Source organism: Schistocerca americana, chromosome 3 (genome assembly GCF_021461395.2).
Source record: "Schistocerca americana isolate TAMUIC-IGC-003095 chromosome 3, iqSchAmer2.1, whole genome shotgun sequence".
Classification (NCBI taxonomy): domain Eukaryota; kingdom Metazoa; phylum Arthropoda; class Insecta; order Orthoptera; family Acrididae; genus Schistocerca; species Schistocerca americana.
In genome coordinates this window covers 374489599-374502640 of record NC_060121.1, presented here as the reverse complement: position 1 = coordinate 374502640, position 13042 = coordinate 374489599, and the positions used below count along the sequence as shown (strand labels likewise).

General features: G+C 46.0%; 1 protein-coding gene across 3 annotated transcripts in view; it reads right to left on the bottom strand.

Moving 5' to 3' along the window:
- The window catches only part of LOC124606941 (vesicle-associated membrane protein 7), a 45832-nt gene extending 33153 nt beyond the window's left edge, over positions 1-12679 (bottom strand). The window contains exon 1 of one of the 3 annotated variants that reach the window (XM_047139060.1): positions 12256-12679. The gene's annotated coding sequence lies outside the window, so the exon portion shown is untranslated. The other 2 variants (XM_047139057.1, XM_047139059.1) reach the window with 2 other exon arrangements.
- Between the last annotated feature and the right edge of the window lie 363 nt (positions 12680-13042).

The window sequence follows — 13042 nt, the reverse complement described above, 5'->3', positions numbered from 1 at the left end:
ATAAGGATGGGGTAATATACATATGGGTGGGGTCAGACTCTGTTGGTTCATTGACTGGAGGAGAGGAAGGCTGCACCTCAGAGGGTACCAGAGGGGCCTTGCCCTTGTTCTTGCGTTTCTGCTTCTTCTCTTGGGAAGGAAGAGAAGGGCAGACTTCAGCGAGGATGGGCACGGAATTACACCGAGCAATCTTGGTGACCACCGGCTGCAGATCGCGCTGCTGATGTGGAGCAGCAAATTGCCTCTTAGGGGAGTGCCGGAAAGAGGAGTCCCGGGAGGGAGCTCCAGTATTGGCGGCCGTTGAAGGAGGGCGGGGCTTATCCGGCGGGGGAGGGGGAGCAGAGCAGCACCTGAAGGGGTGGGTATGGGTACTGACGGGGAGGGGGAGGGAGAGCGCAAGAGGGAGGAGGAGGTTGAAGGCATGGGGCAAATGGGGTGGGGCTGGGAAGAGGAGGTGGAATGGACATAACTGAAGCAAAAGTAGGAGTCATAGACATTGGATGGAGCCAGTCATACTTTCGTCGAGTCTCAGTGTAGGTGAGCTGATCCAAGGTTTTGTACTCCTGAATCCTTTCTTTCACAAACACCGGGCATGCAGGCGAGCGTGGAGAATGCTGTCCATGACAATTTACACACACTGGTGGGGGAGCACAGGCATTCTTCTCATGGAGCGGGAGCCCACAGTCACCGTAGAGAGGATCAGTGGTGCAGTGGGAAGGAGTATGTCCAAACCGTAAGCATTTATAGCATCTCATTGGTGTTGGGAATATAAGGTTTTACGTCACGTTGATACACCATGACCTTCTCTAGGAGGACATCCCCCTCGAAGGCCAGGATAAAGGTGCCCATAGTGGTGAGATTGTTTGGAGGGCCTCATTGCACACGGTGGATAAAACGAACCCCTTGTCGCTCAAGGTTAGCACGGAGCTCCTCGTCAATTTGGAGAATTTTTTTTTTTGTTTGTGGTTTTAGGGCGCAAAACTTCTATGGTCATTAGCGCCCAGCCCGTGACGTAGGAAACAGAAGAAAAACGAAATTTAAAACCAGCAGCAATGGGAACAGTCATAAAATTTGAGAAACTAAAGGCAGAAGGAATGCTTAAAAATCCACTATAGAAAGGGGTTTGTTGTCCCCAAAAAAAAAAAAATTTCAAATGACTGACGTCATTTCACTGTCACTAATAAACTGGAGAACGCGGTCGGCTGAGCGCGTGTCATCTGCTAAAATCGACGATAGATCAGGCGATAGCTCTAGACGGGAGCGGAACGGATTAAAATAGGGGCATTCAATTAAAAGGTGCCTGACTGTCCACAGCTGAGAGCAGTGGGGACAGAGTGGGGGAGGATCACCGCTTAAAAGATGTCGATGGCTAAAAAGACAGTGCCCTATCCGGAGTCTAGCTAAAATTACCTCCTCCCGACGACGCGTTCGGGAGGAAGAGGTCCAAGCGCAAGGAAGGGCTTTCACTTCCCGCAATTTATTATGGGGAAGTGTTGACCAATGCGCATGCCATAAACGAGCAACTTGGCGACATAAACCGCTCCGTAGATCGGTAATGGGAAGCGACTGAATAGCTGGCCGAGGAAGAGAGACTGCAGCCTTGGCCGCTATATCGGCCGCCTCATTCCCACAGATACCAGCGTGTCCCGGGAGCCAGAGGAACGCCACCGAGACGCCCCCCAGGTGGAGCAAGCACATACAGTCCTGAATCCGGTGGACCAGAGGGTGCACAGGGTAAAGAGCTTGGAGACTGAGGAGAGAGCTGAGAGAATCTGAGCAGATTACATACTGTATCCGCTGATGGCGACGGATGTAAAGGACAGCCTGGAGAACAGCGTACAGCTCCGCAGTATAAACCGAACACTGGTCGGGAAGCCGAAAGTGATTTGGGGTGTCGCCAACAATATAGGCACTCCCTACACCTAACGATGTTTTCGAGCCGTCGGTGTAAATAAATGTGGCGTCCGTCATTTGTGCACATAGAGCAGCAAATGCCCGACGGTAAACAAGTGTAGGGGTACCATCCTTGGGAAATTGACATACGTCTCGGAGCAAGTCGATCCGGGGACGGAGCCAAGGCGGTGCTGTACCCCAAGTTGTCAAGAAGGTTTCAGGAAAGCGGAAGGAAAGAGAATGGAGCAGTTGACGGAAGCGGACTCCCGGGGGTAGTAGGGAGGAGGAGCGGCCTGCATACCCTACATCAAAGGAGGCGTCAAAAAAGGTCATGGGCTGGATTAGCAGGCATAGAAGACAGATGGCTAGCATAACGACTCAGAAGGACTGCCCGCCAATTGGACAGCGGAGGTTCAGCAGTCTCAGCATAAAGGCTTTCCACAGGGCTGGTGTAAAAAGCTCCAGACACTAAACGTAATCCACGGTGGTGGATAGAGTCGAGACGCCGAAGAATAGACGGCCGAGCAGAGGAGTAGACTATGCTTCCATAATCCAATTTCGAGCGCACTAAGGCGCGATAGAGGCGGAGAAGGACCACTCGGTCTGCTCCCCAGGAGGTACCATTCAGGACACGGAGGGTGTTAAGGGAACGCAGACAGCGAGCCGAAAGATAGGAAACGTGGGAGGACCAGCACAGTTTTCTGTCCAACATAAGACCCAAGAATTTAGCGACGTCGGAAAACGGAAGGTTGACAGGACCTAGATGTAAGGAGGGCGGAAGAAACTCCTTACGTCGCCAAAAATTAACACAAACGGTCTTACTGGGTGAGAAACGGAAGCCGGTTTCGATGCTCCATGAGTGGAGGCGATCGAGACATCCTTGAAGACGTCTTTCAAGAAGGCTGGTCCGTTGAGAGCTGTAGTAGATCGCAAAATCGTCCACAAAGAGGGAGCCCGAGACATCAGGAAGGAGACAATCCATAATTGGATTAATGGCGATGGCAAACAGTACAACACTCAGCACGGAGCCCTGGGGTACCCCATTTTCTTGGGAGAAAGTACGGGAGAGAGTAGTGTTCACCCGCACCCTAAATGTGCGCTCTGCCATAAATTCGCGAAGAAAAAGGGGCAGCCGGCCCCGAAAGCCCCAAGAGAACAATGTGCGGAGGATGCCTGTCCTCCAACAGGTATCGTATGCTCTCTCCAGATCAAAAAATATTGCTACTGTTTGGCGTTTCCGGAGAAAATTGTTCATGATATAAGTGGAGAGAGCAACAAGATGGTCAACTGCAGAACGATGCTTTCGGAATCCGCATTGGGCTGGTGTTAAAAGACTGCAGGATTCCAGCCACCAAGCTAAACGGTAATTCACCATACGCTCCAAAACCTTACAGACACTACTCGTGAGAGAAATGGGGCGATAACTAGAGGGGAGATGTTTGTCCTTTCCAGGTTTCGGAACGGGAACGACAATAGCTTCCCGCCATCGCCTGGGATAGGTACTGTCGGTCCAAATTCGATTATAAAGGCGAAGGAGGTAACGCAGACTATGGGTTGATAAATGCAGCAACATTTGGACATGGATACCATCCGGTCCTGGGGCGGAGGAGCGAGAAGAAGAGAGGGCATGTTGGAGTTCCCGCATGGAGAAAACAGTATTGTAGCTTTCGTGATTTTGAGAGAAGAAAGCAAGCTGTCGCACTTCCGCTGCACGTTTCTTCGGGAGAAACGCTGGCGGGTAATTTGAAGAACTCGAAATCTCAGCAAAGTGCTGACCCAATGAGTTAGAAATTGCGATGGGGTCCACTAAGGTATCAAGCGCGACAGTGAGCCCAGAGACCGGGGAGAAACTAGGCGCGCCTGAGAACCGTCAAAGCCAACTCCAAACTTCCGAGGAGGGAGTGAAGGTGTTAAATGAGCTAATAAAGAATTTCCAGCTTGCCTTCTTGCTATCGCGGATGACACGACGGCATCGCGCCGGAGCTGCTTATATCGGATACAGTTGGCCAAAGTTGGATGGTGACGGAAAATGCGAAGAGCACGTCGCCGCTCACGTATTGCGTCACGGCATGCCTCGTTCCACCAAGGAACTGGGGGGCACCGGGGCAATTCGGAGGTGCGTGGTATTGAACGTTCCGCAGCTGTGAGAATAACGTCGGTAACATGTGTGACCTCATCGTCGACGCTGGGAAAGCGACGGTCATCGAATGTCGCTAGAGACGAAAAAAGTGTCCAATCGGCTTGGGCAAACTTCCAGCGTCGCGAGCGCATATATGGCAGTTGAGGCTGCAGTCTAAGAACACATGGAAAGTGGTCACTCGAGTGTGTATAATCAAGGGCAAACCATTCGAAGCGCCGAGCTAGCGGAACAGTACCGACCGCAAGGTCCAAATGAGATAAATTTGTCGTGGAGGCAGACAAAAATGTGGGGACCCCAGTGTTGAGGCAGACTAGATCTGCTTGGTGGAAGACGTCTAGCAATAGTGAGCCACGTGGACAAGGATGCGGAGATCCCCAAAGCGGGTGGTGGGCATTGAAGTCCCCAACCAGCAAATAGGGGGGTGGAAGCTGATCAAGAAGATGAAGGAGATCAGCTCGTGCCATTGGTGTGGACGATGGAATTTATACCGTACAAAGAGAGAACGTGTATCCAGAAAGGGATAGACGGACGGCGACAGCTTGGAAGGAACTGTTTAAGGGGAGTGGGTGATAATGGAGAGTATCATGGAGAAGAATCATGAGTCCTCCATGGGCTGGAGTGCCTTCAACAGAGGGGAGGTCATATCGGACGGACTGAAAATGAGGGAGAACAAAGCGGTCATGGGGATGCAGCTTTGTTTCCTGAAGACAGAAGATGACCGGCGAGTAGGATCGTAAGAGGATAGACAATTCATCCCGATTGGCTCGAATGCCGCGGATATTCCAGTGGATAATGGACATAGGGTGAACAGGAAATGGAGGAACGTGACCAAGGGTGCTGTCAACTCAACGACTGCTCAGAGCTTGCGACCGACAGCATGGAATGGCATTCAGTCGAAGGCAGAAGATCCTGATCCATAGGTTGGTCAGGAGCAGCTCCTGCCACCAGCGATCGGCCAGTTGACCGGCCACCAGCAGTGCGCCTCGGCGACACAGAAGACGGCCGAGGGCGATTTCCGCCAGGTGGTGCTGTAGATGGGACATGCCTTGGTGGAGAAGGAGAGGAACTGTGCTTCTTCGTAGCCTTCTTGGAAGTATGATGTTTAGATGAAGGAGGAACCGATGGTTGTGAAGTTGCGGTACGTAAAAACTCTTCACGAGAATGCTCTTTTTTCGAAGACTTGGTGTCTGACTTTTGGGCTCGAGATTTAGCAGAACCCGACGAAGGGTGAGCCATTGAGTGGGCAGGCGAAAGTGGTGAGGTTGAACGGGCGATCTTTGCACTGGCCGATCTGACGACCGTGGTACTAAAGGTGAGGTCGCAAGTCTGCGTGGCCGCCTCCTTTGTTGGCCGAGGAGAAGCAAGGACAGTGCTGTATTTTCCTTTCTGAGGCACGGTGGGCTGTCGACTGGCGAATAATTTTCGAGCAGCAAAGGTCGACACCTTTTCCTTCACTCTTATTTCCTGGATGAGCTTTTCGTCCTTAAAAACGGGGCAATCTCGAGAGGAAGCAGCGTGGTCACCCATACAGTTGATGCAGCGAGGGGATGGAGGTGGACAAGCACCCTCATGGGCATCCTTGCCACATGTAACACATTTGGCCGGATTTGAACAGGACTGGCTGGTGTGATTGAACCGCTGACATCGATAGCAACGCGTAGGGTTTGGGACATAAGGGCGAACGGAAATTATCTCATAGCCTGCTTTGATTTTTGATGGGAGTTGAACTTTGTCAAATGTCAAGAAGACAGTACGGGTTGGAATGATGTTCGTGTCAACCCTTTTCATAACCCTATGAACAGCCGTGACGCCCTGGTCAGACGGGTAGTGCTGAATTTCTTCGTCAGACAATCCATCGAGGGAGCGTGTATAAACGACTCCACGCGAGGAATTTAAGGTACGGTGCGGTTCCCCCCGGACAGGGAAGGTGTGGAGCAGAGAAGTACGCAGCAATTTTTGAGCCTGGAGGGCACTGTGTGTTTCTAACAACAGGGTGCCATTCCGTAATCTGGAACAAGACTTTACAGGACCCTCAATTGCGTCGACACCTTTCTGAATAATGAAAGGGTTGACCGTGGAAAAGCCGTGACCTTCGTCAGACCGAGAAACAACAAGGAACTGTGGCAATGATGGAAGAACCATCTGTGGCTGAGACTCAGTGAACTTACATTTGTGAGCAGACATAGTGGAAGGTGAGGAAACCATTGCGGAAGAATCCCCCATGATTACCGGCGTCTCCGATGGCGCGCTCCTCCCTTGTGGGGGCCCTCACCGAGGGCACACCCGCCTTAGGTGATTGTTCACACCTCAGGTCACACCTCCCGACAAACGGACGGAGGGACCAATCGGCACTTTCGGAAGGTATCAGCTCGGGTAATCACCCCTCCCTGGGCCTGGCCGTTACCAGGGGGTATGTACGTGTCCTACCTGTCTACCCGGGGCGGGGAATTACGCGTTACCCCGTCACCGGCTACGCATGGAAGTGCGTGGGTCGGCCTTCAGACACGCACAGGGAGGAAAAAAGAGAAAGGGAAAGGAAAGAAGAGGGGGTCTCAAACGCCGCAGCGGAGAAAAGGGCAAGGAGAAGAGGGAAGGAAAAGAGAAGGACAGAGGAAGGACGAGGACTTGTAAGTGTAGAAAGCAAGTAATTTGGAAAAGTTTCAAGCGTCCGTCTCCGGGCGTAGGCACAAACCATACTCCCAGAGGGGGAGAAAGGGAAGGAAAGAGCCAGAGGTGAGGGGGGGGCGAAGATGGGGGACGGGGAGGGATGCGGAAAGGGAAGGGAAGGTATGCAGCCCGGAAAGGAAGGAGGGCCACATTAGCTCGGGGTCCCGTGCTCGCTACGCACGTGTCCACAAAAGAGTTGTGGACCCCCTGGGGGGGTCAATTTGGAGAAGATCTCAGTGGATAATAATGCCCTGTACCGAGTTCAAAGATTGGTGGGGCGTGATGGAGACTGGGACGTCACCAAGATGGTCACAAGCATGCAGTGCATCAGATTGGGCAGCACCAGATGTCTTTATGAGCAAAGCACCAGACCAGATTTTACTCATCAATTCCACTTCGCCATACTTATCTTCAATTGTCTCCACGAAAAACAGAGGCTTCGTCATCGCAAAACTTCTGCCATCCGTCCTGGTACAAACCAGGTACAGAGGGAAAGGCTCAACCCAAGCCGGCGAGCTTGACCCTCCTCCCACGGGGTGGCAGAAGGAGTGTCACGTCTGGTACCACTCTTATAGACAACAATAGAATGGCCAGGATGGTGAAGATTTTGTCGCTTCATGCACAAGGTGTCCACCCTAGTACCACCCACTCCGATCAGCGGCGCGCCCCATGGGCGCCACCCGGCCACAGCAGCAGCCGTCTGGCACGGTGGCCATTGCTGGGAGTTCTTGTGCCCCAAAGTGATGAGCATAGACTCCTGGGCATACGCGAATTGTTAACAGCTCAGGTACTAGTAGTGTGATCCCTGTGGTTTAAGGGTTCTCAGCCAAGTGGGTACTTAACAGCCCCACCACACAGACTGGCTACCAGGAGGGGGGCCAGGGTGCAAAGGTAAAGGGGAGGGGAGGGGGAGAAGAACCTGCACCATGGAAGCTAGGTAGGGAGTTCATCCCCAAGTGGCTCACACTGAATGGAAAATTTTGGAAATGGAGGTCAAACCACCAAGGGGACCAAAAAGGAGATGGAAACAGCAAACTAAACAATAACGCAGACCAGAACAAAGCCAGGAGGATAGCCAGGCCGACAAAGAAGTTCAGTAAGAGGGAAAAGAGGGGGGCAGGGACAAATGAGCAAGGATATGGAGGGAGGGAGGGGAACATGGATGGTAATGCAGCCTGGAAAGGAGAGGAGACTGCAATAGTTCGGAGCCGTGTGTGCGCCACACACGTACTCACAAAAGGACTGTGGGCCCCCTGGGTGGTAACATATTCTTTCGTAGAAATAGTGTAAGTATAATAAGAGAAACCTAGTTCCTTGAACTGCATGTTACTGACGAACCTATCTAGAAAACTCACACTGAAATAATTTTACCATTTTGGTAAGACAACACTGCAGCTGTAGGAAATACTGCAACCAGCCATTTGTGGTAGTGAAATCATATTGGAATAACAACAAATCATCTCAGCAAAGTTTGGTATATGTGCAAGCTAGTGGGAGAAATACAGATTATAGATACATTGAAACCTGTGTATTGTGTACTCAATTCAAGATTTGTTATGAATAATAATAATAATAATAATAATAATAATAATAATAATAATCAATTTCTTCTATAGCAGTAAACATCGAACTGCTTTAAAAATTCAAAAACTAAGTTATTAGACCAATATTCTTTTATAGGATGGCAGAGCACCGCATCCCTGTTATGACATTTCTGAAGTAACTATTTCCAAGAGAGAAAAACGTGGTGACCTTACACAAAAATAAACATTATCATAACTATATCAAAAAGAACATAATATCGATATGAATATAATAGAGGGAAACATTCCACGTGGGAAAAATGTATCTACAAACAAAGATTCTGTAACTTACCAAACAAAAGCGTTGGTACATTGATAGAGAGAAAAAACACACACACAAATTTCAAGCTTTATCAACCCACGGTTGCTTCATCAGCAAAGAGGGAAGGAGAGGGAAAAATGAAAGGATGTGGGTTTTAAGGGAGAGGGTAAGGAGTCATTCCAATCCCAGGAGCGGAAAGAAGGTAAGTCATTCCGCTCCTGGGATTGGAATGACTCCTTACCCTCTCCCTTAAAACCCACATCCTTTCATCTCTCCCTCTCCTTCCCTCTTTGCTGATGAAGCAACCGTGGGTTGAGAAAGCTTGAAATTTGTGTGTGTGTGTGTGTGTGTGTGTGTGTGTGTGTGTGTGTGTGTGTGTGTGTTGCTTTTTTTTTGTTTCTATCAACGTACCAACACTTTCGTTTGGTAAGGTTACAGAATCTTTGTTTTTAGAACATAATATCGGTTACAAGTAATGACCCACAAAACCAATTATTTCAGTGTGTGCATAGAAAGCTGTAACAAATAACGAATTGTCTATAACAGTCTTTACCAACAAAGCACTAGGCCTAACACATAATATACAAGACTGAATTCAACTAAATTGTCTGCCTACTGTATTTTCTTAACTACATGCCTGCCACAATAAAATGTAAAGATTATGGTAAAATCAAACTAATCATCATCAACAAGGATTTATATTGTTCAGAAATGTACATGTTAGAGAGTCATACGGCTGCGAAATTCGCAATATTGGGTTAAGAGGAATATTTAACAATAGCCGTTGGCTCTGACCAGTGGCACAATGTTAATGGCTGCTGTGTCATCACCCTTGGTACTCGTTTTCGAAGTTTGGCTGTAAGTTTGTGTAGCCACTGAATGTGAAAGCAAAAACTCTGGATGCAGTGAAAGGTTGATCTGTAGATTGGGCCGAGATTTAGGTCAGATTGTAATGTCTGAATTTGATTTGAAGTTGACAAAGCCAACAAATGTCAATGCAAAATAAAGGTCGAGGAAACAAGATTTACCCATGGCATAGCCCGATGTCTCCGTTCATGACACATTTTGTTACAAAAATTAAAGTTGCAATATAAATTAAAACCATCTGTATTACACAATGACCAAATCCCTAATGAGTGGTTTGGGGAATTTTATGTTTATGAAAATTGTTCCTGTGTGCTATTCTACTTGTATCCTTTACCTTCAATAAACCTTTCTTACATTTAAAAACAACAGCGGACTTTCCGCACAACATCATTCCAATAATCATCACTTAGAGCATATTGGATGGACTACTCCTAGGAAGCATGACTATTATAAATCTGCACAAATAGGACTATTTGATTATGCTCCTTACTGTGTATGTAAAACTGTTGATTGTGATGATGAAAAGTTTAACAGTAAGTATACTTCCTTGGAGGTGCCATTCTCTTGGAAGAATCACTTAGGTAGTAGGTCTCCAATTCTAAAATGAAGAGAGCATATACTCAGGAAAGACTACAAGAAGGCACCCCAGTGTTCTCAATTCATGAAGTTTTCTTCGCAATACCATGCCTCCAAATGCCAGAGTGTACTCTGTTTAAAATGAAGATGCAAGACTGCCTCCCTTAACAACTGCAAGTAGTGGCCATCAGTTAAAACTCTCTTATCTCTTCCAGGTGAAATACAGTAGGCCACAAGTCCTGACTCCAGTTCCCACACTGTTAACATAAGGTTTTGTAACTGTGTGCAGTTTGAGACAAAATTTAGAGTCCTACTCTAAGCAAACAGAATATGGAGCTCTTGCTGGCTGAGATTGCGATTTGGAATGAGTATTCATTCATTGTCTGGGTTTGATCATATGGAGTGGGAATTTTATGTACATATAGTGTACACAAATTATGAAAAATGCTTCTGTACACTATTTCTATTTGTAACCCTCTACTCTTACACCTTCTTGCATTTGAAAATGAAAGCTAGCTTACTGCACAAGCACCGTCCTTATTCCAATCATCATCATTTCATGCAAAATGTACATTTCCATTTGTGCATTACTTATCAAAACCAGCAGCTTGTTTGGAGGAAACAAATTCAAGGCACACACTCACAAAAACTGAGAACATGCACAAAGTGAATTCTCTCTCAATTCTTAATAAATTTCCACAATCTACTTTGATCCACATCATCAAAAGATGTATACGTAAGAGTGTATATCAGGTTGCAGAAACTCAATTTATAGAATAAAAGAATTCTGTGAACTGATAATGCTGATATCAGTTTGTAAGATAATGATAACTGTCACAATCACAATCTTCCTCAGTACAATTTTTATTAGCTTTTAAGATAAATATTATTCACAATCTTAATAATTCTTCTCATGTATCATTTTAAATTCATTAATAAATGTATTTAATCCAATGACTATTAAATAAATGTATTTAACATTTTAGAAGTCATTGCTTCTAAGTAGCCTATTTGCACATTAACTGTAATCATATTTTGTTACTTACTGAACCAGTGACAAAGATTCTCATCAAAACAACTTCATAGCATTCAGAAGATGGATTAAATTATTGCTGTAAGGCCATTAGCTTGTAAACTCTTATTTAATATTCCACACATCTTTAATACATTTATAACTTTGATCAGACATACTCAAAATTGAAAACTGCATACTGATTGTCTTTGTGCTATGATGCTCCCCCCCCCCCCCCCCCCCACCCAAAAAATTAAAAAACAATCAATACAAACTAGGTTACTGACTACAAATTAAACTTTAAGCACTGTATGATTTTAAAAATAATTATTATTATATTTTTGGGTTAATTAAAAATTGTCGCACAAGGATATGGCAATGCCTGCAAACAGGTTCTTATGTAATGTTTCATCTCGAGAATGTAAACAAATATTCCTTTGATACTAACTCTTGATGAATCTGGTCTCTTGAAAATGAAGAATCAATGTTTGTAAAACTACGCGGGTTAACTCATCACAGTGAATTATCCATCCACAAATCTAAGCAGCTGCTGGTAGGAAACATTCTAAACACGACAGCCTTGCAATCTCGTTCTTGTCAACCTTGAACTTAGCTAGCACGAGGACTACTGAGCCTTTGACAACTTCCCGTGGCACACACGTTCTACCTGAAAATTTTGGCATTCTACATAGTCTAGGTAATTTACCCCTATTTAATTGTGTTGCCTGTACGCCTCAAATGTGTGTCTACGTGAGATGTTGAGGTGTAATGAACTACTATATCAACAGTTGTGTGTTGGTATCTCCGCAGCTAATGAACAGCCACAGTCAAAAGTGACACAAAAAAATAATATATACATCGCTTAATGTGCATCGCCCTACACTTTGCGCAGTCAATTTTTATACAGGGTGATTACATAAATTATCCGGTTTTGCGTGATGTCAGATGAAGACTTTACACAGCTTACAATCTTTTGCTGGAACGTAACATTAAAACTGTGTTATCATAAACAAGAAAGCAGGAATAATAATGATATAGCGCTTGTCAGTGCGCATTTCAGACGTACTAATATTTGTACACACCACAAATGATATCTCTTCAACAGATGTCCAACTGCTATTTTTTAGAAGTGCATTTCCTTATTCAGCTGTGCTAGATGAAGTGTCAAACAGGTTTTCCAAATTAAGACACGCTACAAACACTTGCGATATATCACACACTTCACAAACGTCAAACACTGTTTTCCTGTACCCACCAGCCTTGATAAGTAGCTTTGACTCAGAGATAGCAGCAGCATTTATTCAGCACCAATGACGAATTGTCCTGTATTTTCAGGCACTGGTGAGAAATAAGTGTATCTTCTTTTTTTGTTGTTGTTGTGTCCTGGGCTAGTAACTTGTTGGCGTGGTGCCAGATTTTTGTTCTATCGCATTAAAACACTAACCGTTATATTAAATTAGGTACATAATCCCACGGAATTATTTTATGCCTAAATACAGGAAATATTTTGTCGACCCAAAACATGAACCATTCAACGCGACATTATGCCAATAGAGTATTGAACCAGTGTCCACGGAAAAACCGTTCAGCAATACAACTGTCGTATTCAAATAGAAAATACGTCAAACTTGCTCAGTTGGAAGCATACACTCGACCAACATTTCAAAATTACATGGGTACCACGCACAACACAAAAGAGTAACCGAGTAACCGTGGGCCGAGGTTTGATCCTGGGGGGGGAGAGAGGAGGGAAGTTCGCTTTGGTTTTGCGACGAATGACTATATAGTTTTTAGGTTTCGCGAATAATGACTGCTACTAGTCAACATCTAGAGCATGTTTTGGCTATTTTTCAAACTGAAATCTATAGGAGATGTATTAATGAGGGAAGCATTAGGATTTCTAATTCATTGTTAAAAACTCAAAACTGAGATTTGGATAAACATGACAATCTACATAAGGAGTTCGAGTCATCTTCAACTTGTTGCAAACTTAACTATGAAAACGCATTCCCTCTTAAGAAAAGGTAAGTAAAAAAGCAGAG